Genomic DNA, 25977 nt, shown 5'->3' on the forward strand with positions numbered 1-25977 from the left:
CCAGTCTTCTGAAGCCTGACTCCCTTGCACTCTGGGCAAGTAAACATTTTCTTTCCTTTTCTAAATGCTCCCACCTCCAAGTCTGAAGTGCATGCAACAGCAAGCGAACAGACCATTACTCTTTACTATTTCAACCCAAGCATATATAATCCATACTCGGAGCTGGCACAACTGTGGGACCTGATCAAATGCCAATTTTATTCTTCTCTTCCATTGCCCTTTAAATATGGATTCAGTGGATTCATCCTCCCTGTCCTCAGACGAACACTTGGGTAGATCCCATGACTTTTCTGCTCAAGCAACCACTTCAAAGTTCCAAAAGAATTCAAATGTGTAGTCTGCAGTCTGGAAATAAAAGAAACTCCATCCTGGTTATAACATTAAATGTCCTGGCCTATGCCAGTGACGTCCTGTTGTATGCTGCTCTCCTGCAGGGACTGGGGGAAGGTTGACCTCTTTTCTTTTTCTCTACCTTATGTGCAACTGCCGGCCAGTTTCTCACCCCAACAAGATCAAAGTAGGAGGACAGGACTGTATTAACTGTCTTCACACACTCTGTTTATGGGTGCATTCGTGATATTCATTTTCCTTCAGCTGACTGCTCACTTTTACGTTAGCCTCTGGATTTCTGGAAACTCTAGCTGCTGGGTGCCCTCACTCTTAGGCTGAATTTACAGTGGCTCCAGGCCAGTCCTCTCTCCCACATGGTCATACCTGGCCCGCAGGAAATCCTCCAGCATCTTTTGCCCTAACGAACTCTGAGAAGGCAGGTGATCCTACTGCCCAGGCCACCACATGAGCGCCAAATGCAGGAAACGCATTTACAGGTGAACCAGTGGTTCCTCAAAAGGCCCCCTCACTAGGTTTGGGATGAAGGAAATGATCTTTCCAAATAAATTTCTTTAACACAACCGCCTCTCTTAATCCTCATATTCTTGAAGTAGCCAGTGGGGTTTGTGACTTATGGAAGAGTTCTCAAATAGCTACATTAAAATTTCTATTTGGTGGTCTAGCACTTTCCTTTGGAATTTCAGATAACTTGAATGTGTGGCTCAGTCAAAACTTTAATTCAGTATCCTATTTACATACACACACGTACAAATGTTTAGGATAGACTATTAATTTCCAGTTATTTTTAAAGTTCATTTTACTCTTATTTACCTAATAAAGTTGAGGAATTTGAACACTGAAAGGGGCATTTAGGGACATACAAGTCAGTACTCCCTCACTGGTGGGGAATCCTGTCCCAGTTCTGACACAAGATCACCCAACATTGGCTTGATCTGATACTGGGAACATACCTACTCGTCTTCCTCAGATTATCTGAGGACTGGCCTTATAACTGGCCAAGGCTCCTCTCTGGCAGGTTAAACACTCACGGTTCCTCATATGGCCTAGTCTTCAGACCCTCATCATCCAAGTCATCTTCCCCCCCTCTGGATGCTGCAAAGTTAGTTTCTGTCCTCTATTAAGGGGCCACCAGAAGGGGACGCTATGTGGAGGGACTCTGGGCTCCCTTGATCCAGTCGCTGTAGGTTGGGGGTAGATGGTAGTGTTAAGGGCCCAGGTTCCCCGCTCTACTACTTACTGGCTATGTAATCTTAGGCAAATTACTTAAACCTTCTGTGCTTCAGCCTCTTTATCTGTTAAATGAGAATGGTGATTAATTGTTTTCCCTACTTCATGGGGTTGATACAGGGATTGAGATAAAATTACAAAACACTCATAAATGTGCTTGGCACATAATAAGCTCCATACAAATGTCTATAAAAAAAAGGTCTGTCCTTGTCAGTGCAACCCAAGTTTGCTACTGAGAAGCTACTTCACATTATGGTCCATTCAGAGCTTGGCAGGGGCGGAGGGGGTGCAGCACTGAAATCCCTGGGATTCTTTTCTTTCACGTGAATTGCTGCCCAGTGGGGCCACTCCATCTTTTACTTTTTAAGTTGACTGTGAACCTAAATGCAGGGCTAGAACTTCAACCTTCTGAGAGCTCAACCTTCTGTATTATTGTCTCTTGTCCAGATATAAAATGTGTCTCATGGAGTATCCTCCTAGATTTATAGTTGCCACATCTCTGATAAATGTCCCCTCTATCTTTCTCCTGATGAATAATACCCAGAGGTGCAGGGACAGGGACAGAGCCTTGTTGTACATCCTCTCTTCCCCTACTTTATCCTTAGGGACAGAATGAGACTTTGTAAAATGCTTCTGGCAAAGGCAGGACACACTTTGGAGCATCCATAGTGGGAGTCAGGGACCAGTGACTGAATTATTTGTATGTCCCTAGCTTTGGGAAGCCCTGTTTGTAAAATGTAAAATAGCAACTGCCACCTAGCTGTGAGAAGTAAAGGAGACTACACTAGGAAGCACCTAGCCAAGTCACTGTCACACTGAAGACATTAGAAGATCAAAAATAAACATTCTCCAGAAGAGATCACATATTAGGCTGACCACAACATTATGAAACTTGAAGTCAACCACAAGAAAAAAAATCTGGAAAGACCACAAATACATGGAGGTTAAATAACATGTTACTAAATAATGAGTTGGTCAAACCAGGAAATAAAAGAAGAAATAAAAAAAACTATATGGAAACAAATGAAAATGAAAGCACAATGGTCCAAAACCTTTGGGATGCAGCAAAAGCGGTCCAAAGAGGGAAGTTTATAGCAAAACAGGCCTATCTTATGAAGCAAGAAAAATCTCAAATAAAAATCGAATCTTACACCTACAGGAGCTAGAAAAAGAACAAAAAACAAAGCCTAAAGCCAGCAAAAAGAAGGAAATAATAAAGTTTATAGCAGAAATAAATGATATAGAAACTAAAAAGACAAATAGAACAGATCAATGAAACCAGGAGCTGGTTCTTTGAAAAACATCAACAAAATTGATAAACCTCTAGCCAGACTATTCAAGAAAAAAAGAAAAAGACTCAAATAAATAAAATTACAAATGAGAGGAGAAATAACCAACACCACAGAAATACAAACAATTATAAGAGAATACTATGAAAAACTACATGCTAACAAATTGGACACCTAGAAGAAATGGACAAATTCCTAGAAACATATACCTACCAAAGCTGAAACAGGAAGAAATAGAAAACTTGAACAGACTGATAACCAGCAAAGAAATTGAATCAATAATCAAAAAACTCCCAACACACAAAAGTCCAGAGCCAGATGGTTTCACAGGTGAATTCTATCAAACACTTAAAGAAGAGTTAATACCTATTCTTCTCAAACTATTCCAGAAAATAGAAATGGAAGGAAAACTTCCAATTCATTCCATGAGGCCAGCATTCCCCTGATAACAAAACCAGATAAAGACACCACAAAAAAAGAGAACTACAGGCCAATTTCTCTGATGAACATCGTTGCAAAAATCCTCAACAAAATACTCAGCAGACCAAATCTGATGATACAATAAAAAAATCATTCAACACAATCAAGTAGGATCTATTCCTGGGCTGGCAAGGGTGGTTCAATTTACACAAATCAACATGATACATCACATTAATAAAAGAAAGGATAGGAATCATGTGATCATTTCAACAGATGCAGAAAAAGCATTTGATAAAGTACAACATTCATTCCTGATAAAAACCATCAACAAAGTAGATTTAGAGAGAACATACGTCAATATAATAAACATAATAAAGGCCATATATGGAAAAGCCCACAGCTAATATCATCCTAAATGGGGAAAGTGAGAGATTTTCTTCTATGATCAGGAACACAACAGGGATGTCCATTCTCACCACTTTTATTCAGTTTAGTTCTGGAAGTCCTGGCCATAGCAATCAGACAACAGAAAGAAATAAAAAGGCATCCTAATTGGCAAGGAAGAAGTTAAACTTTCACTCTTCACAGATGACATGATAGTCTATGTAGAAAACCTGAAAGAGTCTACCAAAAAACTACTAGAACTGATAAATGAATTCAGTGAAGTCACACGATACAAAATCAACGTACAGAAATCTGTTGCATTTCTATACACTAATAATGAAGCAGCAGCAGGAGAAATTAAGAAAACAATCCCATTTACAACTGCACCCAAAATGAAGAGATAGCCAGGAATGGTTTGGTCTGGGAATAAATCTAACCAAAGAGGTAAAAGATCTGTACTCTGAAAAACTACGAAACACTGATGAAAGAGATTGAAAATGACTCCAAGAAATGAAAAGAGAACAATTATTGTTTTTATGCAACCTACTGCCCAAAGCAATCTACACATTCCTATCAAAATACCAACAGCATTTTTCAGAGCTAGAACAAACAATCCTAAAATTTGTATGGAACTACAAAAGACTCCGAATAGCAAAGCAATCTTGAAAAAGAAATGCAAAGCTGGAGGCATCACAATTCTGGACTTCAAGCTATATTACAAAGCTGTAGTATTCAAAACAGTATGGTACTGGCACAAAAACAGACAAATAGATCAATAGAACAGAATAGAGAACCCAGAAATGAACCCTCAGCTCTATGGTCAACTAATCTTCGACAAAGCAGGAAAGAATATCCAGTGGGAAAAAGACAATCTCTTCAACAAATGGTGCTGGGAAAACTGGACAGCCAAATGCAGAAGAATGAAACTGGACCATTCACTTTCACCACACACAAAAATAAACTCAAAATGGATTCGAGACCTAAATGTGAGACCTGAAACCATAAAAATCTTTGAAGGTAGCACAGGCAGTCATTTCTCTGACATTGGCTGAATCAACCTTTTCTAGATAGGTCTCCTGAGGCAAGAGAAACAAAAGCAAAAACAAACTATTGGGACTATATCAAAATAAAAAGCTTCTGCACAGTGAAGAAAACAATCAACAAAGCTAAAAGGCAGCCTATGGAATGGGAGAATATATTTGCAAATGACATATCTGATAAAGGGTTAGTATCCAAAATATATGAAGAACTTATAAAACTCAACACCCAAAAAACAAATAATCCAATTAAAAAATGGGCAGAAGACATGAACAGACATTTTCCCAAAGAAGACATACAGATGGCTAACAGACACATGAGGAGATGCTCAACATCACTGAGCATCAGGGAAATGCAAATCAAAATAACAATGAGATATCACCTCACACCTGTCAGAATGGCTAAAATCAACTACACAAGAAACAAAACAGGTGTTGGTGAGGATGTGGAGAAAAGGGAACCCTCTTGGACTATTTGTGGGAATGCAAACTGGTGCAGCCACTCTGGAAAACAGTATGGAGGTTCCTCAAAAAGTTAAAAATAGAATCTACTACAATCTAGTAATCACGCTACTAGGTATTTACGCAAAGAATACAAAAACAATAATTCAAAGGGATACATGCATCCCGATATTTATAGCAGCATTATCAACAATGGAAAGAGCCCAAATGTCCATCAACTGATGAATGGATAGAGAAGAAGCGGTGTATATATACAATGGAATATTACTCATCCATAAAAAAGGATGAAATCTTGGGGTGCCTGGGTGTCTCAGTTGGTTAAGTGTCTGCCTTCAGCTCAGGTCATGATCCCAGGGTCCTGGGTTCTGGTCCTGAGTCAGATTCCCTGCTCAGCTGGAGCCTACTTCTCCCTCTGCCCGTCTCCCTGCTTGTCCTTTCTCTCTCTCTTCCAAATAAATAAAAATCTTAAAAAAAAAAAAAAGAATGAAATCTTGCCATTTGCAATGACATGGATGGAACTAGACAGAGTATTATGCTAAGCGAAATAAGTCAGGCAGAGAAAGACAAATACCATATGCTTTCACTCATATGTGGAATTTAAGAAACAAAACAAATGAGCAAAGGGCAGGGGGAGAGGCAAACCGAGAAACAGACTCTTAGCTATAGAGAACAGATGGTTACCAGAGGGAAGGGGTGAGGGGATGGATGAAATAGGTGATGGGGATTAAGGAGGGCACTTGTTGAGCACCAGGTGATGTATGGAATTGCAGAATCACTATATTACACACTTGAAACTAATATTACACTGTATGCTAACTAACTGGAATTAAAAACTTTAGAAAAATAAATAAAAGGTCAAAAATAAGGGATTCAGAGGAATTCTCATTGGCAAAGTATCAGGCCTAGAGAAATAGGGCGGAGGAAGGCTACATTTTCTAGAATGCACAGATGATATAATTTGCACGGTAAAGGGTGACCCCCACCATGAGCAGAGTGGGGTGAGCCTAGAAGGATCAATGGGGGCAGCCAGGGAGAGGTGAGTACACCCCCACAGAGGCAGCAGGATAAACAACACAGAACAATACACACTCGTATTTCACAAAACAGTACTCTCCCTTACATATACAATGCACTCTGATGTTTTCTCTTCCCTTCTATTTAATTTGGTGTTTTAAAAAATGCTGGTGCAACTCACTACATTCATATCACCCTAACGAGTCATAATCCACATGTGAAAAGTGATGGACATGGCATGCCCCAAAGCAACCGGGTAAGTTGCTAGATGAGAGAAAGAAGTTAGTTTGGTATAAATTGTCTTTGCAAATCCTTTCCTAGGTGGTCTTGAGCTTTCTCCCTTAAAAATTTGCTCTGGAATGTTGCCAGGATTCAATATTTCCCTCTTCTGAAAAGTCTGGTTCAGTGCTCCTCTATCGAGCCTGCTGAAAGATGATTGTGAACACTTACACTGCTCTAGGGTGTCTGTTATTTGGGCCTTGAGCAATCCAGCCCAGTCTTGGGTTTCAAGACCTCTTAAGGGGGTCTTATTTCTGTGCTCCCAGGAGCACAGGAAATAAACTGGAAGCAACTCTGCCTTCTCCTAAACCTGCTGATATCATCTCATCTTCCATAAACACTGCATGATCATCCTGATCAGAGCCTGACTCCTTGATGTGGGCACCCCAGCTCACAGTAGCCTCTCCATTCTGGACCTTACCCTTGGCAGGCCCAGGCCACTTTCCTGCCTGCATTCTTGGTAATGCACCCCATGTGTACCTAAGGGACACTAGCCTCACTAGTTTCCAGACCCCTACTTCCCACTATTGACTGGAGGATTCGGTTGGAAAACTCTCATATCTCAACCTAATTTTTTTTTCATGTGCAAACTGGCAATACTACCACTTACCTTTGGGGTTTTTAAGAGGATTTATATATGGAAGTTCCCTTCTTTTCCCTGGGGTAGCATGGACAATTTCCCCCAAGCTCCCTTTGCTTTCAGGACACCATGAAATGTTTCCTTTTGTCATGAGATTAAATCCTGGGTAATAGCTGGGATTCCTCAAGTTTTCTAAACTGCTGCGGAAGCCACAAAGCCTCAAAACAAGTTTCTAACGAGGCAACCTTTTTGTCTTCCTCAATTAATTATGCAGAAAGGATGGAAAAGGAAGAAAAATGAAACCGCTCTTTCCCTCTCATCAGTAAAATGACCTGCGGGCAGGCTCCCTAGTGCTAACGAAATGAATTAACTGTCAAGCCAGGGTTGAATCTGGGAACCCTGCCCGCTGCTGGGGGCGTGCACCCCGGGCCAGCGACCGACCGCGCATTTCCCCTGGACGCGCAGGGTCCCCGCGCCCAGAAGGGCTCTCCGTTGTAGGGCACAGCGGTGGCAAGCAGGCCAGGACGCGGAAAGTTTTCTCACAGGCTGGAGAAGGTGTCCCACGGCCCTCCCAGCGGAGAGGAGGAAACCCGGCCAAGCCCTTAGCCCCGAGCTCCACCGCCTCCAGCCTTTCCGGACCGGCTGCGTCCGCGGGCTGCGAGCAAGGTCTTAAACTTGGGTGATCTCCACGGGGTCTCACTCTTCCCCTGGGCACCCTCAAGCCCCGGTTCTCCCCTTCCCGCTCCCATCCTCCCAAGCCCCCCCCCCCGCCCCCGCCAACTAAAAACCACCGCCAAACCCAATGGAGCCCGACTGCCTTCTCCCCAGCCTCCCGACCCCGGTGCCGCGGCTCGGCGTGGCCCAGGGCGCCCCGTCCCGCCCGCGGTTACCGGCTGGCGCTCCCCGGCCCGTGGGCACCGCTCCTCCGAGGTGCGTGAGCGTCGCCACCGCCTCCACCTCCTCCGGCGGCCGGGGCCTCGGCGAGTCGCTCCTGGCGCTGCCGTGCGGCGGGGACGCGCGCTCCCGACCTGCAGCCCAGGCGGCAAAGGGCGCGGGGGCCGCCTCCGGAGCCCGGGGCCGCCGAGGCCAAGAGCAGGCGAGCTTTGCCCAGCCCCGCCCTGCTCACGCTGCCCCTCGCTGTCTGGATAAGAGCTTTCCGCGGGGAAAGGAAAAGGAATCAGAGAATTCTTTACCCTCCCCAGCTCTACACTGGGTCCCTCAGGCCAGTTTTGACTGATGAGCTGAGAAAGGAGTGGGGTAACACGAATGTGATTTATGAGAAATCCTCAGCGTTGAGTTTAAGTTCATTAAGGCCGGGGTCCTCCATCATGAGCTACTGAAATTACCTCAGTTTCAGTTCTGCCTTCTGCTTGCAGGTGCGGGTGCCAACGGACGGTCTAAATGTCCCCCAAACAGGGTCCCAAAAGAATAGGACTGGGCCGAGAGTAGTTTCAAGTTAGCAGACGTGGCTCACTCCCCCCTTCCAGTAAATATTTACTGAGTCCGTATTCCAGGCCAGACACTGATCTGGCCGTTGGGGAGACTACCTCCTGGACCTTAGGATTCCAGTAAAGAGACACTCAGGAAACATAAATAGAGAAATAGGTAGCATGTGCAGTAGCAGTAAGAGCTATAGCGAAAAAATAACTCAGGAAGGGCATAAAGAATGTTGAGGGGGGGCGGTTTTAATTCGGTGGTCAGAGGTGGCCCCAAATGAAGGTGGCTCTTGAGTAAAGAACTGAAGATGGGAGAGGAAGGCCTGCTGGTATCTGGGGAGAAAGTGCGGGCTGCGCTGCTCGCACCGAGATGTTTGTTCTTTATTGTGTACAGCATTTCTTTTACTACTCGCCTGCACCATAGCAGGCCTATTACTGCCAGTTTACAAATGAGGACACTGTAGCTTAGGGAGGTTGAATGAATGGCCTGAGGTCACAGATTAGTAAATGGAGGAGCTCAGGAAGCCTGGTGCCCCAGAACCATGGTTTATGCAGGACCACAGCCCAGTGGGGAAAATGCACCAAGAGCAGCACGCATGCCGGCTGGCGGCCATGGCATTAACTCCATCTCTCCGTGTCAGGAAAAGATTCCCGAGTTCACTGATTTTGTTAAGCAGCTAGTTTCATTACTGCGTGTAATATAAAATATTTTGCAAACCGCCTTGACAGCCCCGTGTATGATCCTCACCCTCATCCGCAGGCGGTTTAATTCTCAATGACACCATCCGGCCATCTGTGATGAGATTCATTAGTCCTTCCCTAACTCTGCGCACTGCTTCCAGCGGCACGTGCCTGTTTCTGCGGACACAATCCATCAGCCCCGCCTTGGAGCCCGCACGGCGTGTCCGCAGGGCGAGGTGAAGCCATCCGAGAGAGCAGGGCGGCTGAGCTGCGGGCGCTGAGGCGACAGCGCCAGCCAGCCAGTCTCTGCCTTAGCAGTCAGAATCTGATGGCCTCTTTGGGGCAGAGCGCCAGTGGCTCATGAGGCCGAAAACAAGGGCATATTGTCCTGTGTGGTAGAGGCCACCAACCATCACTTTCAGGGGCTGGGGCTGCAGCTTCCAGGGCAGGCAACACCATCAATAGGATGGCCGACCTCCCATTTTCCTCCCAGGTATCTCTGCCTTCCCATGGCTGCATCCATCCCCTTCTTCCCTCCCCCAGTGCCAGGAACATCTTCCCACCCGTCCTTCAAGGTCCACCCCAAATGCTACCTGTTTCAGGAAGCCTTCCTCATTGCCCCCAGCGACAAATGAACTCGTCTTCTAAACTCTGATCCCTCTCTTAGAGCATCTGTCATTTGAGAGTTTCGCTCTAAAATAGCCTCCTCCTGTCCCTCCGTAGGCCTGCTTTATGTTTACTTTCTCCACAAGTCTTAGTATTGTGCCTTGCACCCAGGGGACCTTTAATGAGGATTTTGTTGTTAATAAATTCATCTATGAAAACACCATTTCATTGTCTCTTAATTTTGTCTTTTCATTCCAAAATAGCTTTTAAGCAGACAGTAACTGAGTGACAAGACCGAGTTATATGTAGCCCTAGCTGTTGCTTGTCAGTATACATTGACAACAGTTTACTTTGAGCTAAATTCTATTTGCCCCATTCTGAAGTTTGGTAACTGAGGTTTAAGAGTAATTTCTCCAGGGTCACAATACTAATCATTGCTAGAGCCAAGATTTAAACCCGGAACTGTTTGACTCCAAAGTGCGTGCTCATCACCACAAGCTCGTGCTGCTCCTTATTCAGTCATTCATTCATGCATACATTCATTGGGCTTTCGATCAACATTTGTATTTACTGTCTCTACTCTGCAGCAGGCATTATCAAAATAGCAATGATTCAAACACAGTTCTTGGGGAACCGAAGGGAGGTGGTCCAAGGGAACAAACTTCCAGTTGGAAGATAAAGAGGCAGGCACCAGGGTAGAATGTTCGACATGATGCCCGTGGCTAACGCTGCTATAGGATATGTGGAAAAGTTGCTGAGAGATAAATCCTAAGAGTTCTAGTCACAAGGAAACTTCTGGTCTGTTTTTGCTTCTTCTTTTTATGGTATCCATATGAGAGGGTGGATGCTAACTAAACTTACTGCAGCGATCACTTCACAGTACATGTAAATCAAACCATTATGGTATACACCTTTAACTTATTACATCTCAATAAAACTGGAAGTAAAAACAGAGTCGTTGCCCTCAAAACTGCTTGCAATCTAGAAGGGACAGATGAGGTAGGAAATACTCAGACTTTAACATTATAAATCTAACAGGGATGTGGAGAGGCCCTAAAGGGACACTTGGTTTTAGATTAGATAATGACAATAAGGATTCACTGAGAAGGTAGAATATAATTTTAATTTTGAAGGATATAGAGTAGTTTATTATAATGATAATGAAGAAAAGCATATGGCAGAAAAAGTATAGAACATATGCAAAAATGTGGAAGCGTGGAGGAATAAGGCACATTCCGGGAATGACTGCAATGATTCTGGGGGCTACCGTATGGTAAGAGCAGTGCTGACAGGAAGCTAGAAAGGTAAGCATAGCCAAGACACAGGGATCCATGGATCGGCTTCATGGAGTCCGGTGCCCTCTGAAATGTACAGATTCATGGATGTCTATGTATATGAACTTTCCAGGGGAGAGGTTTGATAGCTTTAGTCAAATTCTCCAAGGGTTGACTGACCCAGGGCCAGGAGATGGGGAAGTCAGTTTCCCTTGCCACCGTCTGCTTCTCAATCCACAGAACACAGGTAACCCCCAAAGGATATCAACATCAGGATTGGGGGTAGGAGCAAGGCTCAGCCCTGCCAAATCACCTCCAAACATGCATTGCGTTGCTAGCCCTGGGCAAAGATGGCTGAACCCTGACCCTCCCAGCACCTGTATCCAGATCCCCTCCCAGGACAGAAGAAGGGGGTAGCTGGGCAGTCAATACACCAGAAGGCAGGGAGCTGACAGCTGAGAACATTTACCAGGGAGGCAGCAGAAAGCAGAACCACAGTGAACCCAGATTCTAAGCCATCGGTGCATGCTCCATTGCCCCACCAGACTTGTGCCTCCACCCCAACTTCCTATGTTAAAGTCCTAACCCCCAATACCTCAAAATATGACAGTATTTGGAGACAGGACCTTTGAAGAAGTGATTAAAGTTAAATGAGTTCATATGAATGGGCCCTAATCCTATCTGACTCATGTCCTTACAAGAAGAGGTGAGACTCGTGTACACAGAGGGATGACCATGGGAAAAGGCACCAAGGAAGGTCATGTGCAAGCCAAGGAGAGGGGCCTTAGAGGAAAGTAACCTTGCTGGCACCTTGATCTTGGACTTCCAGTCTCCAAAACAATGAAACAATAAATTTCTGTTGTTTAAGCCATCCAGTCTGTGATATTTTGTTATGGCAGCCCTAGAAAACTAATAGATTTATAAAACATAAATTCAAATTCAAAGATGAAAGTTTTAAGAAATTCAATATGGTGGCCACAGAACATTAATGAGGGCCTTCCTAAGCATGGAATCTTGTGCTGCGATCCTGGTCACATCCCCCCGAAGCCAGGTCTTAGGAATAGGGGAGTGACAATCTTCAGACAACTTGGGATCTGGGAGGGGAGAGGTGTGACTAAAGCTGTGGGAATGGATGTGACTGCTTCCCAGGAACACAAAGTGGAAAGAGAAGAGAAGAGAAAGGCTTGGTATCAGAAGCTTGGAACACAAACCTGGAAGGAAGACAGAGAAAGAGCAATTAGAGAAATAGCAGAACAAGAGAAGGTGGAACTTGATGGAGAAATGGGCAATAGTGTCAAAGGCTCAAGGTTCTGTGATTAAGAATTAGAGCCTATTTGTCTTTACACAGAGGTCATGTGGTGGAAACTGAGGTCAGATTTCTGTTGGTTAAGGAGTAAAGACGGCAATTATAGGCTACTCCTCTAAGGAAACTGGGGAGGGACTGGAGGTGGGACTGCTGAGGACCCCTATGCAGGCATAGGAAGGGCCAGGCGTCCAGGAGACTAAAATCCAGCTCCATATTGTGTCACCTGCATCAGCCTGCAGGTCAGTGGAAGGTCGTCTGGCAGAGGCACCAAACTGCCTGGCCTTGAATAACAAAGCTGTAGCTAGAACTTTTCTTGTCTCTTTATTATTGGGGTCCCCTGTCTTGCTCCCTGAGAGCAGCAACTGTTCCGTCCCTATCAGGCACTCGCTGCAGCTCCCGGCACACCGTAGGCATAGTAACATATGCTGAATCAGTTAACGGGGATGCAGAGTCAAGTGACAAGTTGTGTTTGTCTTGTTTTGTCTTCATTTATTTATTTGTTTCAGATGACTAAGTCTGAAGCGTATTTATAGATTGAGAACAAGGACCAAGAAGGAAGAGAGAAGTTGAAGACAGATTTGGGAAAGGAAAGAATTGATGAAATAAGATACTAGGGAATGGAGTAAGAAAATAAATCAACATAAATACTAGAGACAAAAAAAATTGTATCTGAGTCATCTTTTGGGAAATTCATTTATTTATTCAATGGTGACTACCTTGCTTTATCTTGGACCCTACCGGGGATGGTGAACTTCGGGGAAGGGGAGGGTGGATACAAAAGAAAACAAAAGAACTATTCCCTTCCAGCTATTCAGGATGACCATCTAGTTAAGAAATCTCTCGTGGAAAAGGATAAACAATGATGAAACACAGCAAGGATGATCCCAAGTGTCTGAGTAATCATGATTCAGAAACAGAATGAACAGAAAGGAAACCTGGAGGCATTAGGAAAATGTACTGCAGAAAAGGAGAGGAGATAGGGAAAAGGAAGCAGAGAAGAACTAAGGGAAGGTGGCCCTGGCCTGGCCTGCTGGCAATGGGCTGGCTGGCAGCTTTCAGCATTTGGAAGGCAGGGGCTCACTGTTGCCCCAGGACCTGGGACAGCTCCATTTATTCCCAGTTAAATACGACCTGTGCCAATGTGCCCAGCAGAAGTGGTAAAAATCCAGACTTGTCTCAGAGAAGGACACATCCCTAATAGCTAATGTGTCTGGGTGAGGAGAATTTGGCAGTGTTTCACAGAGTCCAATAATACAGCAAGAACCAGCCGAAGAAAATGAGAAAGAAAAATAGACATCGTTCTCAGATGTTAAAATATATAACACAGTTACCTCTCTAACTTGATTGTTTTCTTCAAAGAATAGGATAACCCATCATCAACCCCCATCGAAGGCGAAAATCACACACACACACACACACACACACACACACACACACACAGGTACTCCACCATGCAAAGTTACCCAAGGGAGCAGCAAGCACAACTCACTTCTATGATATAGTTGCTCAGTTAAGTTTCAGGAAATAAATAGAACGGTGAGTGTTTAGAAATGCGGAGACTTCTAAGATGTGAGGGGTGCAGGCTTCAGTTGGTCATGTTCAAATCGTGAATCTCTCCCAAGTCATTAACAGTGGTAGCTCTCCACCTAATTTCCTAGATGATTTGAGAAATGTCACCTTTTTCTTACTCTGCATAAATTGTATTTTATTGCCTTATACTATTGTTCTTTTTAAAGTAGCACAATTATTCCTGAGTGTATGTAAACTGCTCTCCCTTGCCAACCATGTCCTTCTATTCCATGGAGCAAGTGCACACCGGGGAAGGTCATACACATGCGTGTGCTTGGACGGGGCCCCTCCTCCCGGTAGCCATCCCATTCCTTCCCGTCCAGTGCTCCCACATTGGCTTGGAGCATCCCTCTTACAGCTAATCCTATTGTTCCTCTAGCAGAACTGTACAGACTTCCACCCACAGAGCGTGGGACCAGGCAGACAAAACATCTAATGTATTTTAGTTCATTTGGCATTCAATCAGGAAGACAGAGGTTTGAGCCACTCGGAAATGTCGACCTGTATACATTTTACACCACCAGAGAGAGACACACGGTGCACCGGGGAGAAACTACAGCCTTGTGGTACTAACTTGTAGCCCTTGGCTCTAACACTCCCATATTTCTTTTTCTCAAAATCAAATTGTGCATTTGGGAGTGAATTTCTGGTGTCTTCTTCTTTGTTTACTATCACACAATAATGACAAAGCTGCAGTTTATTGGCTCTGGGCTCATTGACTCACTGACAGCAAATGGAAAAAAGAGACTTGTTTGTTCTGGCTCCTTGCTTCCTATTATTCCTTAAAGTATATCACAGGCAGGGGGAACCTGGGTGGCTCAATTGGTTAAGCGTCTGACTTCGGCTCCGGTCCTGATCTTGGGGTCCTGGGATCGAGCCCCGCATCGGCCTCCCTGCTCAGTGGGGAGTCTGCTTCTCCCTCTGCCCCCTCCCCTGCTCATGTTCTCTCCCTCTGTGTCAAATGAATAAATAAAATCTTTTAAAAAAAAGTGTATCACAGCCAGTATAAAGCACGCAGGAATTATCCCAAAATGGAAAAGCATATTGACTCCAGCTCTGATATTGGAGATTATAGCCACGTGCGTGTCGCACAGAGTCATGCCTCTCTGTAGATGATTCCTGCCTCACCTCTCTACACGCAGGTAGGTAAGTGAGGACAAGATGAGATCTTGCAACCCCACATGGCTTCACCTTCCCACGGAGTCTACCTTTCTCATGCTTTTCTCTTCCTGATCCCCTTGCCTCAGGGGACTATCACACTCATCATCTTTACGTGAGAGGTTTCCTTCTTGGGTTTTAGCTTATGACCCAGCTATTAAATCTCTGCCATCACAGAACACAAACCAACCCAGACGCAGTCCCTAAAGTGCCACCTGCTTCAATGGCAGCCCACCAGCACCTACCTTCGCTGAATTCCCGCAGGCTCCTTAGCCCTGCTGGCCCAGAGCCTACCCACACCCTCCATGTTCCTCCCTCACCTCCTAGGAGCATAGGGCAGTCAGGGCCCTGGGGCACTTGCCCAGGGGAGGCTGCGTCTACCTCTCAGCCACAGTCTTGTCACCCTTGGCCACCTTCCTCCCAGGCCTTTCTGGACGACTCACATGTTACACGTGCACACACACACAATTCCATTCCATTGCAATTTTACAATTATCTTAGAGCAGACGCCAATAACACTCAGCCCTACACCGTGCCTTTCCAAGTGCTTGGCAGACAACACATTCAAGCCTCACAACAACCCTGTGAAATAGCTGCTGCCATTATCACTATCCCCATTTTACAGTCAAGGAAACTAAGGCTTAACAAGGGTAGGAATATGCCCCCAGGTGCTGAAAGCATTCAGCGTACTTCTGCCTCTCCTCAAATCACTGCTGATACTGTTCTTAATGTTTCTGATTCCACCAAAGGGCATGTCTCTATTTGGAGAAACTGACTCAGTGATGAATAATAGAAGATGAATAATAATGAGGAGGAGGAACAGAAGGAAGGGAAGATGTGTGTGTGTGTGCATGTGCACGCTCACACACACGTGCAGTGTGCAGGCTCACACACGTGCATGCATGTATCTAGGTGTGCGTGTTTGTGTATACAATCTCAAAGAAATATTAACATAAATGTAAAAACATTTAATTTTTTTCTTATTTTTAAAGTAGCACCAGCACTTTATGGAAAGCGAAAAAGAAAAGAAAATCATCTATAACTATGCTACCATAAAGCTACCAATTACAGCATTTTTGCATTTACTTTTAGACTGCTGTACAGCATGGCTGTTCACATAATAATCATATGGTACATATAAATGTGTGTATGTATACATATATAATACGTATATATTTTTCACTTAATCCCATTACATTGTAAGCATTTTCTATTTTATTGTATAATTTTTATAAGCATCAACTTTACTAGCTGTAATAGTTCATTGAGTAGGTTCCCTAATTCCTTCAATATCTCATCATTGATAGACACTTAGATAGATTTCAGGTTTTTTCTACTATAAATTTTGCTGTGACATTTGTATTTATCATATATAATGGCAGATAGGACAAAAGTCACAGCAGTTACGCTCTCTGTACTTTAATATTCATTTTACATTTGCAGACATTTTGCAGATGCACACCCCCAGGGGGTGCCAACGACGGTCATCTTGGCAAGAGGCTGCTGTAGGTAACAGCAGATGTATACTAGTAAAAGTTGTTTTGTTTTTATTTATAAACTCTAAATCTCTACTTATTCTATTAACAAGAAATATAGTTATGAAGCACTCTAAGTTTACAAATGAGAAACCACTCAATTTAGCCTGGACGTGAGAAATCTGAGGGCAGGGAGAGATGATAACTAAGTATTTGAAGGTGAAGGTATTGGGGGAGAATTGGTCTGCGGCCTCAGGTGGAGGCAGGTTTCAGCTGAGTGCGGGGAACTTCTGCCAAGTGGCCCTGAGACAGTCCCCTCAGTGGCTGCGATCTGGAGCAGGATGGACAAGCCCCTGGGAGGGCTGAGTCAGGGAACGCAAGGCTGGGCTGGATGCTCTGTGAGATCCTTTCCAGCCCTGGGGGAGGTGACTGTTAGAAGTTACACAAAATGAAGAAAAAAAAAAGAAGAAGAAGAAGTCACACAAAATGAGTTTGTTCCTTTTGTGAAATAGAAAAGAATCAATTACCATAATTCTGAATTGTTTAGAGTGAAAATGTGAGTGCTTTTCATAATGGTTTGCATTTATTCAATAAATATGCACTGTGCACGTATTATGATTCAGGCATTGTTTTAAATGCTGGAGATACAAGGGTGAGCAAAACAGACAAAAGTTCGTGCCTTACAAATACCTTCAAAATGTTTCTGTATCTAGGGGTTCAGTTGGTTCAGTGTCTGCCTTTGGCTCAGGTCATGATCCTGGGGTCCTGAAATCGAGCCTGCATCCAGCTCCCTGCTCAGTGGAGAAACTGCTTCTCCCTCTGCCCCTCTTTTATTTATTTATTTGAAAGAGAGAAATCAAGAGACCATGGGTGGGGGGAGAGGCAAAGGGAGAAGCAGAGAGAAGCAGGCTCCCCGCTGAGCAGGGAGCCCGAGGCGGGACCCGATCCCAGGACCCCGGGACCATGACCTAAGCCAAAGACAGACACTTAACCAACTGAGCCACCCAGGCATCCCAAACAAAGAAATAAAATCTTTTAAAAGTTTCTGCATTGTTTTCTTATTTAACCTCCTAATGATTGGGTGAAGTGAGTAAAGCAAGGATTCTCCCCACTGTGCACAGGGAAGCTAAGGCTTAGAGAGGGGCAGTGACTTCGCCAGGAGCACACACTGAGAAGAATGGAAACCGGCCCTGTGACCTCCTGTCCCAGTGCTCTCAGCAGTGCCCTGTCACTGCATGCAGAGAGGGGCTTGTGTTCCCATATTCCCGCCCCAGACTTTGAGAGTGGTCAACACATCCCCAATTGCCTAAAAATTACTGCACTTTCAATGTAGCAAAGAGATTAAACCTCAGATGCAATGTTCATTACAAGCCTAATATACTTTAATTTCTAAGCTGTGAGGTTCTCAAAGGCTAACAGTGTATTTGGTTCATTTTTTCAAACTCTATGAGTAACACAGAGCATGTGCTTTATCAGTGTTTGTTAATAGATAACCAGAAGTCGTTAAGTATCGAATGCTATTCTCTTTTATTTTAGGTTTATTTGAGTAATCTCTACACCCAACATGGGGCTTGAACTCACAACCCCAAGATCAAGAGTCACATGCTCTCCAACTGAGCCAGCCAGGTGCCCCTCAAATGCTGTTTTTATGTTGTGTTTTTAAAGCTTACTCTTCTTGTGAAATTATAGTACCTCCGAAATGGAAAGTTAAGACATTTCACATGACTCCCAAGAAACTAGAAGGGTAAGACAAGGATCTGTGTATTGATTATAGAAATGCTTGGTAAGACATGCGTAGGATGGATGCCTCGGAGAAACAAGAGTCTGACTTAATCTTCATTTTAAAGCATTGATTGTTTTGAGAGTTGCATGATTTATAGTGCATTTCAGTATGTTCTGTTTAATTACATTCTGGCCTTTAGTTTTCCAGTACTTTAACTACATTCCTCATTATAATCACCGGATTATGCTTACCCAGAAGTAGGGTCATCTTTTGCCATCACAGGCATTCTCTACCCATGAAAGTTAAGAAAAGTGAACACATCTTTCTATGGCGGGTTTCTGGAAGGTCTCTGTTTAGAGGGACAAGTTAATGAAAAGATAGCACCATGCTCCCTCCTCAAGTTCTCCTTAATTGAGGACAAAGCCATATTAGACCTAAAGTAGAAAAGGATACACACACACGTATGCACATAAATAACAAAAATATAACATATAGATATGTAAATATACATACAGGCACACCTCAGAGATATGGCAGGTGCAGTTCCAGACCATTGCAATAAAGCAAATATTGCAATAAAGTGAGTCAAATGAAATTTTTTGGTTCCCCAAAGCACATTAAAATTATGTTTACACTATACTAAAGTCTATTAAGTGTGCTGTAGCATTATATCTAAATAATAATGCACATACATTCATTAAAAAATACCTTATCCCTGAAAATGACTAACTATCATCTGAGCTTTTAGCAAATTGTAATCTTTTTGCTGGTAGAGGGTCTTGCCTCAATGTTGATGGCTACTGACTGATCAGGGTGGTGGTTGCTGAAGACTGGGGTGGCTGTGACAATTTCCTAAAGTAAGACAACAATGAAGTTTGCTGCATTGAGTGACTCTTCCTTTTATGAACGATTTCTCTGTAGCATGCAATGCTGTTTGATAGCATTTTGCCCACAGTAGAACTTCTTTCAAAATTGGAGTTGATCCTCTCAAACCCTGCTGCTGCTTTATCAACTAAGTTTATGTGATATTCTAAATCCTTTGTTGTCATCTCAACAGTCTTCCCAGCATCTTCACCAGGAGGAGATTCCATCTCAAGACACCACTCTCTTTGCTCATCCATGAAAAGCAACTCCTCAGCCCATCAAGTTTGATCATGAGATGGTAGCAATTCAGTCCATCTTCAGGCTCCACTTCTAATTCCAGTTGTCTTGCTGTTTCCACCACATCTGTACTTACCTCCTCCACTGAAGTCTTGAACGCCTCCAAGTCATCCATGAGGGCTGGAATCAACTTTTTAAAAATCTTTTTAATCCTATTGATAATTTGACCTCTTCCAATGAATCATGAATGTTCTTAATCTAGAATGGTGAATTTTTTCCAGAAGATTTTGATTTGTCTTTGCCTAGATCCACCAGAGGAATCACTATCTATGACAGCTATAGCATTATGAGATGTATTTCTTAAATAAGACGACTTGAAAATAAAACTTACTCCTGATTCATGGGCTGCAGAATGGATGTCGTGTTGGCAGGCATGAAAACGACATGAATCTTGTTTTCATACATCTCCATCAGAGCTCTTGGGTGACCAAGTACATTGTCAATGAGCAGTAATATTTGGAAAGGAATCTTTATTTTGAGCAGTAGGTCTCAACAGTGGGCTTAAAATATTCAGGAACCATGTTGTAAACAGATAACCAGAAGTCGTTAAGTATCGAATGCTATTCTCTTTTATTTTAGGTTTATTTGAGTAATCTCTACACCCAACATGGGGCTTGAACTCACAACTCCAAGATCAAGAGTCACATGCTCTCCAACTGAGCCAGCCAGGTGCCCCTCACCTAGGCTTTGTTGTCCCACTTATGGAGCACAGGCAGAGAAGATTTAGTGTAATTCTTAAGAACCCTAGAATTTTCAGAATGGTACATGAGCATTGGCTTCAGCTTAGTCACCAACTGCATTAGCCCCCTAACAAGAGAATCAGACTGTCATTTGAAGTTTTGAAGCCAGGCATTGACTTCTCTTCTCTAGTTATTGAAGTCCTAGATGGCATCTTCTTCCAAGAGAAGTCTGTTTCATCTGTGCTGAAAATCTTGTTTAGTGTAGCCGCCTGCACTGATGATCTTAGCTAGATCTTTGGGATAACTTGCTGCAGCTTCTACATCAGCACCTGAGGCTTCACCTTGCACTTTGATGTTACAGAGATGACTTCTTTCCTTAAACCTCATGAGCTAATCTCTGCTAACTTTAGACTTTCCTTCTGCAGCCTCCTCACCTCTCTCAGCCTTCACAGAACTGAAGAGAGTTGGGGCCTTTCTCTGGATTAGGCTTTGGTTGAAGGGAATGTTGTGGCTGGTTTGATCTATCCAGATCATTAAAACTTTCTCCATATTGGCAATATGGCTGTTTTACTTTCTTACCATTGGTGTGTTCACTGAAGTGGCACTTGTCATTTCCTTCAAGAACTTTTTCCTTTGCCTCCGAAACTTGGCTAACTGATACTAGAGGCCTAGCTTCTGGTCTAATTTGACTTCCAACCTGCCTTCCTCACTAAGATTAATTACTTCTAGCTTTTGATTAAAAATGAAAGATGTGCAACTCTTCTTTTATTTGAACACTTTGAGGCCACTGTAGAATTATTAATTGGCCCAATTTCAATATTGTTGTGTTTCCAGAAATAGGGAGGCCCAAGGAGAGGGAGAGAGATGGTTGGTGGAGCAATCCAAACACATATAACAGTTATTGAATAAGCTCACCATCTGACATGGGTATGGTTGGTGGCGCCCCAAAGCAATTACAAGAACAACATCAAAAATCACTGATAACAGATCACCATAAGAAATGTAATAATAATGATGAAAAAATATTGTAAATATTTTTGTAAGAATTTTAAAAATGTGGTGTAGAGACACAAAGCGAGCAAATGCCATTAGAAAAATTGTGCCCATAGACTTGCTCCACAAAGGGTTTCCACAAACCTTCAATATGTACAAAATACAACATCTGTGAGGTGCAATAAAGGGAAGCATAATAAAATGAATATGAGAGAGAGGGAATATTCAGTGGAAGGGAAAGGGCACCAGGTGAAAATAATTTAAAATTCACATCTATCTAGGTAGATGGGAAAACCCACAGAAGCTCAATCCTGAAGATAACTCTGAACTCATGGATGTCTATGCCCTGGCAAAATAATGAAAAAATTCACCCTTGTTCATTTGCGAAAAAAAAATTTAAATCAGTGATTGAAATGAGGTTCTTTGGTGGGATCCAAGCTATCAAGGAGAGTCAGTGTAACAGGCCATGAGAACAGGGATCAGAGTTAGAGACCTAGGTTCAAATTTCTGATCTGCCACCAACTTGTTCTCTGTCTTGGTTTTCTCATCTGCAAAGTAGGGGTAAACACTGTTTTCAGGAGTGTTGCAACTAGAATGAGCTCACTTATGTGAAGAGCTTATAACGGGGTCTGATGCAGAGTAACTGTTCATCAGAGGGCAGTAGCCATTGTTCTTGGTTATGCATGATACAGCAATCACATGGCCATGGTCTCCACTTTGTAGAGAAAAGATGAGATTCTGAGTCTGGATGTTTGTGTTTCAGGTTGAGTCCAAAAGTAAAGTTTGTACTTTGAGCAAGTCAATGAATCTATGTATGCTCCTTTTTATGAGAAAGCATCACTCATCCAAACTAATTCTGCTTCAATTCCAGGGCCACATAAAAAGTGGAATCAAGGAGAGCCTATTTCCAACCAGTGTTACCATAGGATCTGAAGGCCTTTGGCCTCAAATAGGATTTCCATGAAAATAGAATATTTCCCAGGGAGACAATGCAGCTGCTCCCTGAGGTTCCTATTGTGCTATTTCTCTGTTCCTGAGTATTTTCTAGAGCTGTGTTGCTTCCTTCTCATAAGAAATGATGTGGGCTTGGGGAACTCAAACTCTGGTACATAAGCAAAACAATGAGGGAAAGAAATCTCTGGGCAGAAGTATACCCTGTTCATACAGAATAGAAATTTTTCCAGTATGGAGTTTCCTCAAAAAGTTAAAACTAGAACTACCCTACAATTCAGCAAATGCACTACTAGGTATTTATCCAAAGAATAAAAACATACTGATTTGAAGGGATACATGCACCCCAATGTTTGTAACAGCATTACCAACAATAACCAAATTATGGAAAGAGCCCAGATGTCCATCAACTGATGAAAAGAAGTTGTGAGATATACATATGGAATGGAATTTACTCAGCCATAAAAAAAAAAGAATGAAATCTTGCTTTTTTTTTTTAAAGATTTTATTTATTTATTTGACAGAGAGAGAGTGAGAGCAGGAACATAAGCAGGGGGAGTTGGAGAGGGAGAAGCAGGCTTCCCGCTGAGCAGGGAACCCGATGTGGGGCTCGATCCCAGGACCCTGGGATCATGACCTGAGCAGAAGGCAGACAATTAACAACTGAGCCACCCGGGCGCCCCAGAAATCTTGCCATTTGTAATGACATGGATGGAGCTAGAGAGTATAATCTTAAGTGAAATAAGTCAGAGAAAGACAGATACCATATGATTTCACTCATACACCGAATTTAAGAAACAAAAACAAATGAACATGGGCAGGGTAAGAGAGGCAAACCAAGAAACAGACTCTTAACTGAGAACAAACTGAGGGTTACTGGAGGGATGTAGGTGGGGGAATGGGTTAAATGGGTGATGAGTATTAAAGAGAGCACTTGCTGTGATAAGCACCAGGTGTTGTATATAAGTGATGAATCACTAAATTCTACATGTGAAACTAATATTGCACTGTATGTTAACTGGCTGGAATTTTTTTAAATTTTATTTTATTATGTTAGTCACCATACATTACATCATTAGTTTTTGATGTAGTGTTCCATGATTCATTGTTTGCATATAACACCCAGTGCTCCATTAAATATGTGCCCTCCTTAATACCCATCACAGGCTAACCCATCACCGCACCCTAACTGGCTGGAATTTAAATAAAAACTTGGGGAACAAGAGAAAAGGACTTTTTCACTACCTGCTGTTTTGGGGCATCTCATAACATGGCTCATTCCTTTGATAAGAAGAGTGGACTCTGTGATGTTTGCTTTCAACCTGGATTCCCCAGAGCAGAGCTCCCCCAGGCTTTCTAAGTGAGCAGCCACTTTCTGTCTGGGACAGGATTAGCAGCAGGTCTGTAATCCATTCTCCACAGGGTTTTCCCCAGGAAATAAAGGAACTAAAGAAGGTGACACTGTCTAATCTTATAAAGATGCTAATAACAGTTCTCCTGCCAGGCAAAATAATTGAATCGCTAGTGGGAGAGTCCTTCTCTAAAAACAGTTTTAGGATAGGTACCAGATTGCCTAAGATTGCTTCTGGTAAACAAACATGGCATCTGTGAATTTCTGGGGCAGATCTCCCTGAGAAGTCATAGAAGCTATGTAACCAGCTGAGTATAAAATGGAGAGTTTTCAAGGCTCAAATGGCCCACTTCTGTGTAAATGATTTGACCAGCACATATCCCATAGAGACCTCATGTATTCACCTGGGCCAGAATCAATCCAGCACTTTGAGAAAGGGCCGAGAACCTGCACTGACCATCCTAGACTGGCTCATGCTTACCCTATGCCTCTTGATTACTTGTCTCCTTGAAATTATTAGTAAAGCTTGCCTGAGACAAGATCTCTGATTCATGGGAGTCTGATGCCACAGTCCCATTTTTGTGATCAGCCAAGAGTCTAGTAAAGGAAGAGGGAGGGGTGCACTCAAATTTAAAGTAGCAGGCATCAGTCTGAGGGGTGAACTTCATACCTTCTCAGGAGGCTCCACAAACTGAACACAAGTGTCCATTTTGAATCACCTTTGATATCTGCCATATGTAAGGACCTGGGACTTGGTCCTCAAAGAGATAGTTTAGATGAGTATTAAGAGGATAAAGGGATGGAATTTAGAAACCCAAGTACAGATATCATTCCCATCCAACAGATTTCTCTCAAATTCAAAATAAAGGGCTTTCATTATAAACTATTCTTTGATGAATTTAGCTAAGCTCATAACATCAGAGCATGGATGGTGATACCAAACACTGTCAAATCTTGCCAAGTGGATGGAATGTTTGAGTCAAAGTAGCCAAGTAGGAACACCAATATTTTCCAGGTAGGATATGGATGAATGAGTTCGTGGGCACACATCCCTCCACCCTGCCTCCAGCTCTGCCTCTCAGCAACCCCCCACATAAGTCCATATAGTCCACATTTGTCCCTGGACTTCCCACTCACTTTAATTTTCTGCCCATGTCCTCTTATTTTCATTTTCATCCTTCTGGGCTCAGCCTTGGTAAGATATCTGCCTTATTAAACAACAACAACAACAAAGTTCACAAGCACTTCTTCCTCATGATGGAGAATTACTTTCCTTTAGTCCTTCTGAAAGCATTCTGCTGTATAACTCAAAAGAATCATTAAGCAGCATGTCTCCTGATTAAATTCAGAATATGAATGTGCATGTGGTTGTTTTAGTCACGAGAAATGGTTGTCTCTGGAGTGTGGATGAGAACCTGAGCTGTCAGTTCCCTGCCAGGAACAGGTGAGATCATTTGACTCAAGATAAACTAAGCAAGGTATGTATTTAGAGGGCAATTGCATTGTTTGAAAACCAGCTCTTTCCTCCAGCTTCTGAGGAAAACTCAGGGCTTGCAGTGCTGATTAGAGAACAGAGTTTCTGCCAGACTCTAATGGATGTTTCCCAAGATTGTGGAAGCAGAATGAAAACTGAGTTATCAGAGAGCAATTGACTGTGGGCTCCATTTCAGATGTCTCACTGGGAAAGAGCTGTTTAACTCTATACCAGATATAAGGTATAAATCGATGACTCAAGGACACATCTCAAGTAGATATCATGGATTTCTGCATACTCAAAGAAGACATGAAATATAGAATATTTGTAACAGAATAAGAGATTTCAGAGGCTAATATACATGGCAACATCCTTACCTTCCTTCCCCCAAAGACAATTGTTTGTTTATATTTAACATTTACTATTATGAATACTATATAATAAGATTTATAAAGATTGACTCATTTCATCCCCATGACAACCATATGAAGTAGGATAGGTATTATTGTTATCTTCATTCCAGGTGAGGAAACTGAGGAAGAGAGGGATCAAATAACCTGTCTAAGGCCACACAGCTTGCCTAATGCCAGTGTAGAGTCTGCTCCAGAATCTCTGTTATGCTGCCTGGCTGAATATTTTAAACACAAAATTTTAAAGCATTTAATTACTCTCTATATTAAAACATTCCTTCTTTATCTAAGAAGATACATGCATGGAAACCTTAGCATGTGGGCTAGGGAGCCTCCAGCAGAAAGTGGGCACAGATCACTCACAAGATAGTGGACAAGTGAGCAATTACTGCTTTGATTCAACCATCTTGCCAAAGCCGGGAAAGTTCCCTCTTGTCCAAGTTCTGCCTTCATCATTTCAGTCTGAGTAGAGGGTCTTATCCGTTTTCCTCTTCCCTGTTCTATGTCCAGGCTCCCAAATTATTATTGCCCATTTGATGCCAGATAACCCTTCCAAGATCATTTATTCATTCATTCCATAAATTTTTTCCATATGCCTAGCCTGTTCTTGGCATAAAAATAACAGAGCATCTTCTAGGTGAGTGGAAATATAAAAATGTGACTGGAAATATAATAAAAAATGGGAT

General features: G+C 42.9%; 1 protein-coding gene across 2 annotated transcripts in view; it reads right to left on the reverse strand.

Annotated features, from left to right (window-relative positions):
• The window catches only part of MRAP2 (melanocortin 2 receptor accessory protein 2), a 44728-nt gene extending 36255 nt beyond the window's left edge, over positions 1–8473 (reverse strand). Inside the window, exon 1 of one of the 2 annotated variants that reach the window (XM_044917328.1) lies at positions 8390–8473. The gene's annotated coding sequence lies outside the window, so the exon portion shown is untranslated. Of the gene's footprint in view, positions 1–7933; positions 7985–8389 lie in introns of those variants that run through there. The other variant, XM_021693266.1, reaches the window with a different exon arrangement.
• Positions 8474–25977: the final 17504 nt, after the last annotated feature.

This window comes from Neomonachus schauinslandi, chromosome 8 (genome assembly GCF_002201575.2).
Source record: "Neomonachus schauinslandi chromosome 8, ASM220157v2, whole genome shotgun sequence".
Taxonomy (NCBI): domain Eukaryota; kingdom Metazoa; phylum Chordata; class Mammalia; order Carnivora; family Phocidae; genus Neomonachus; species Neomonachus schauinslandi.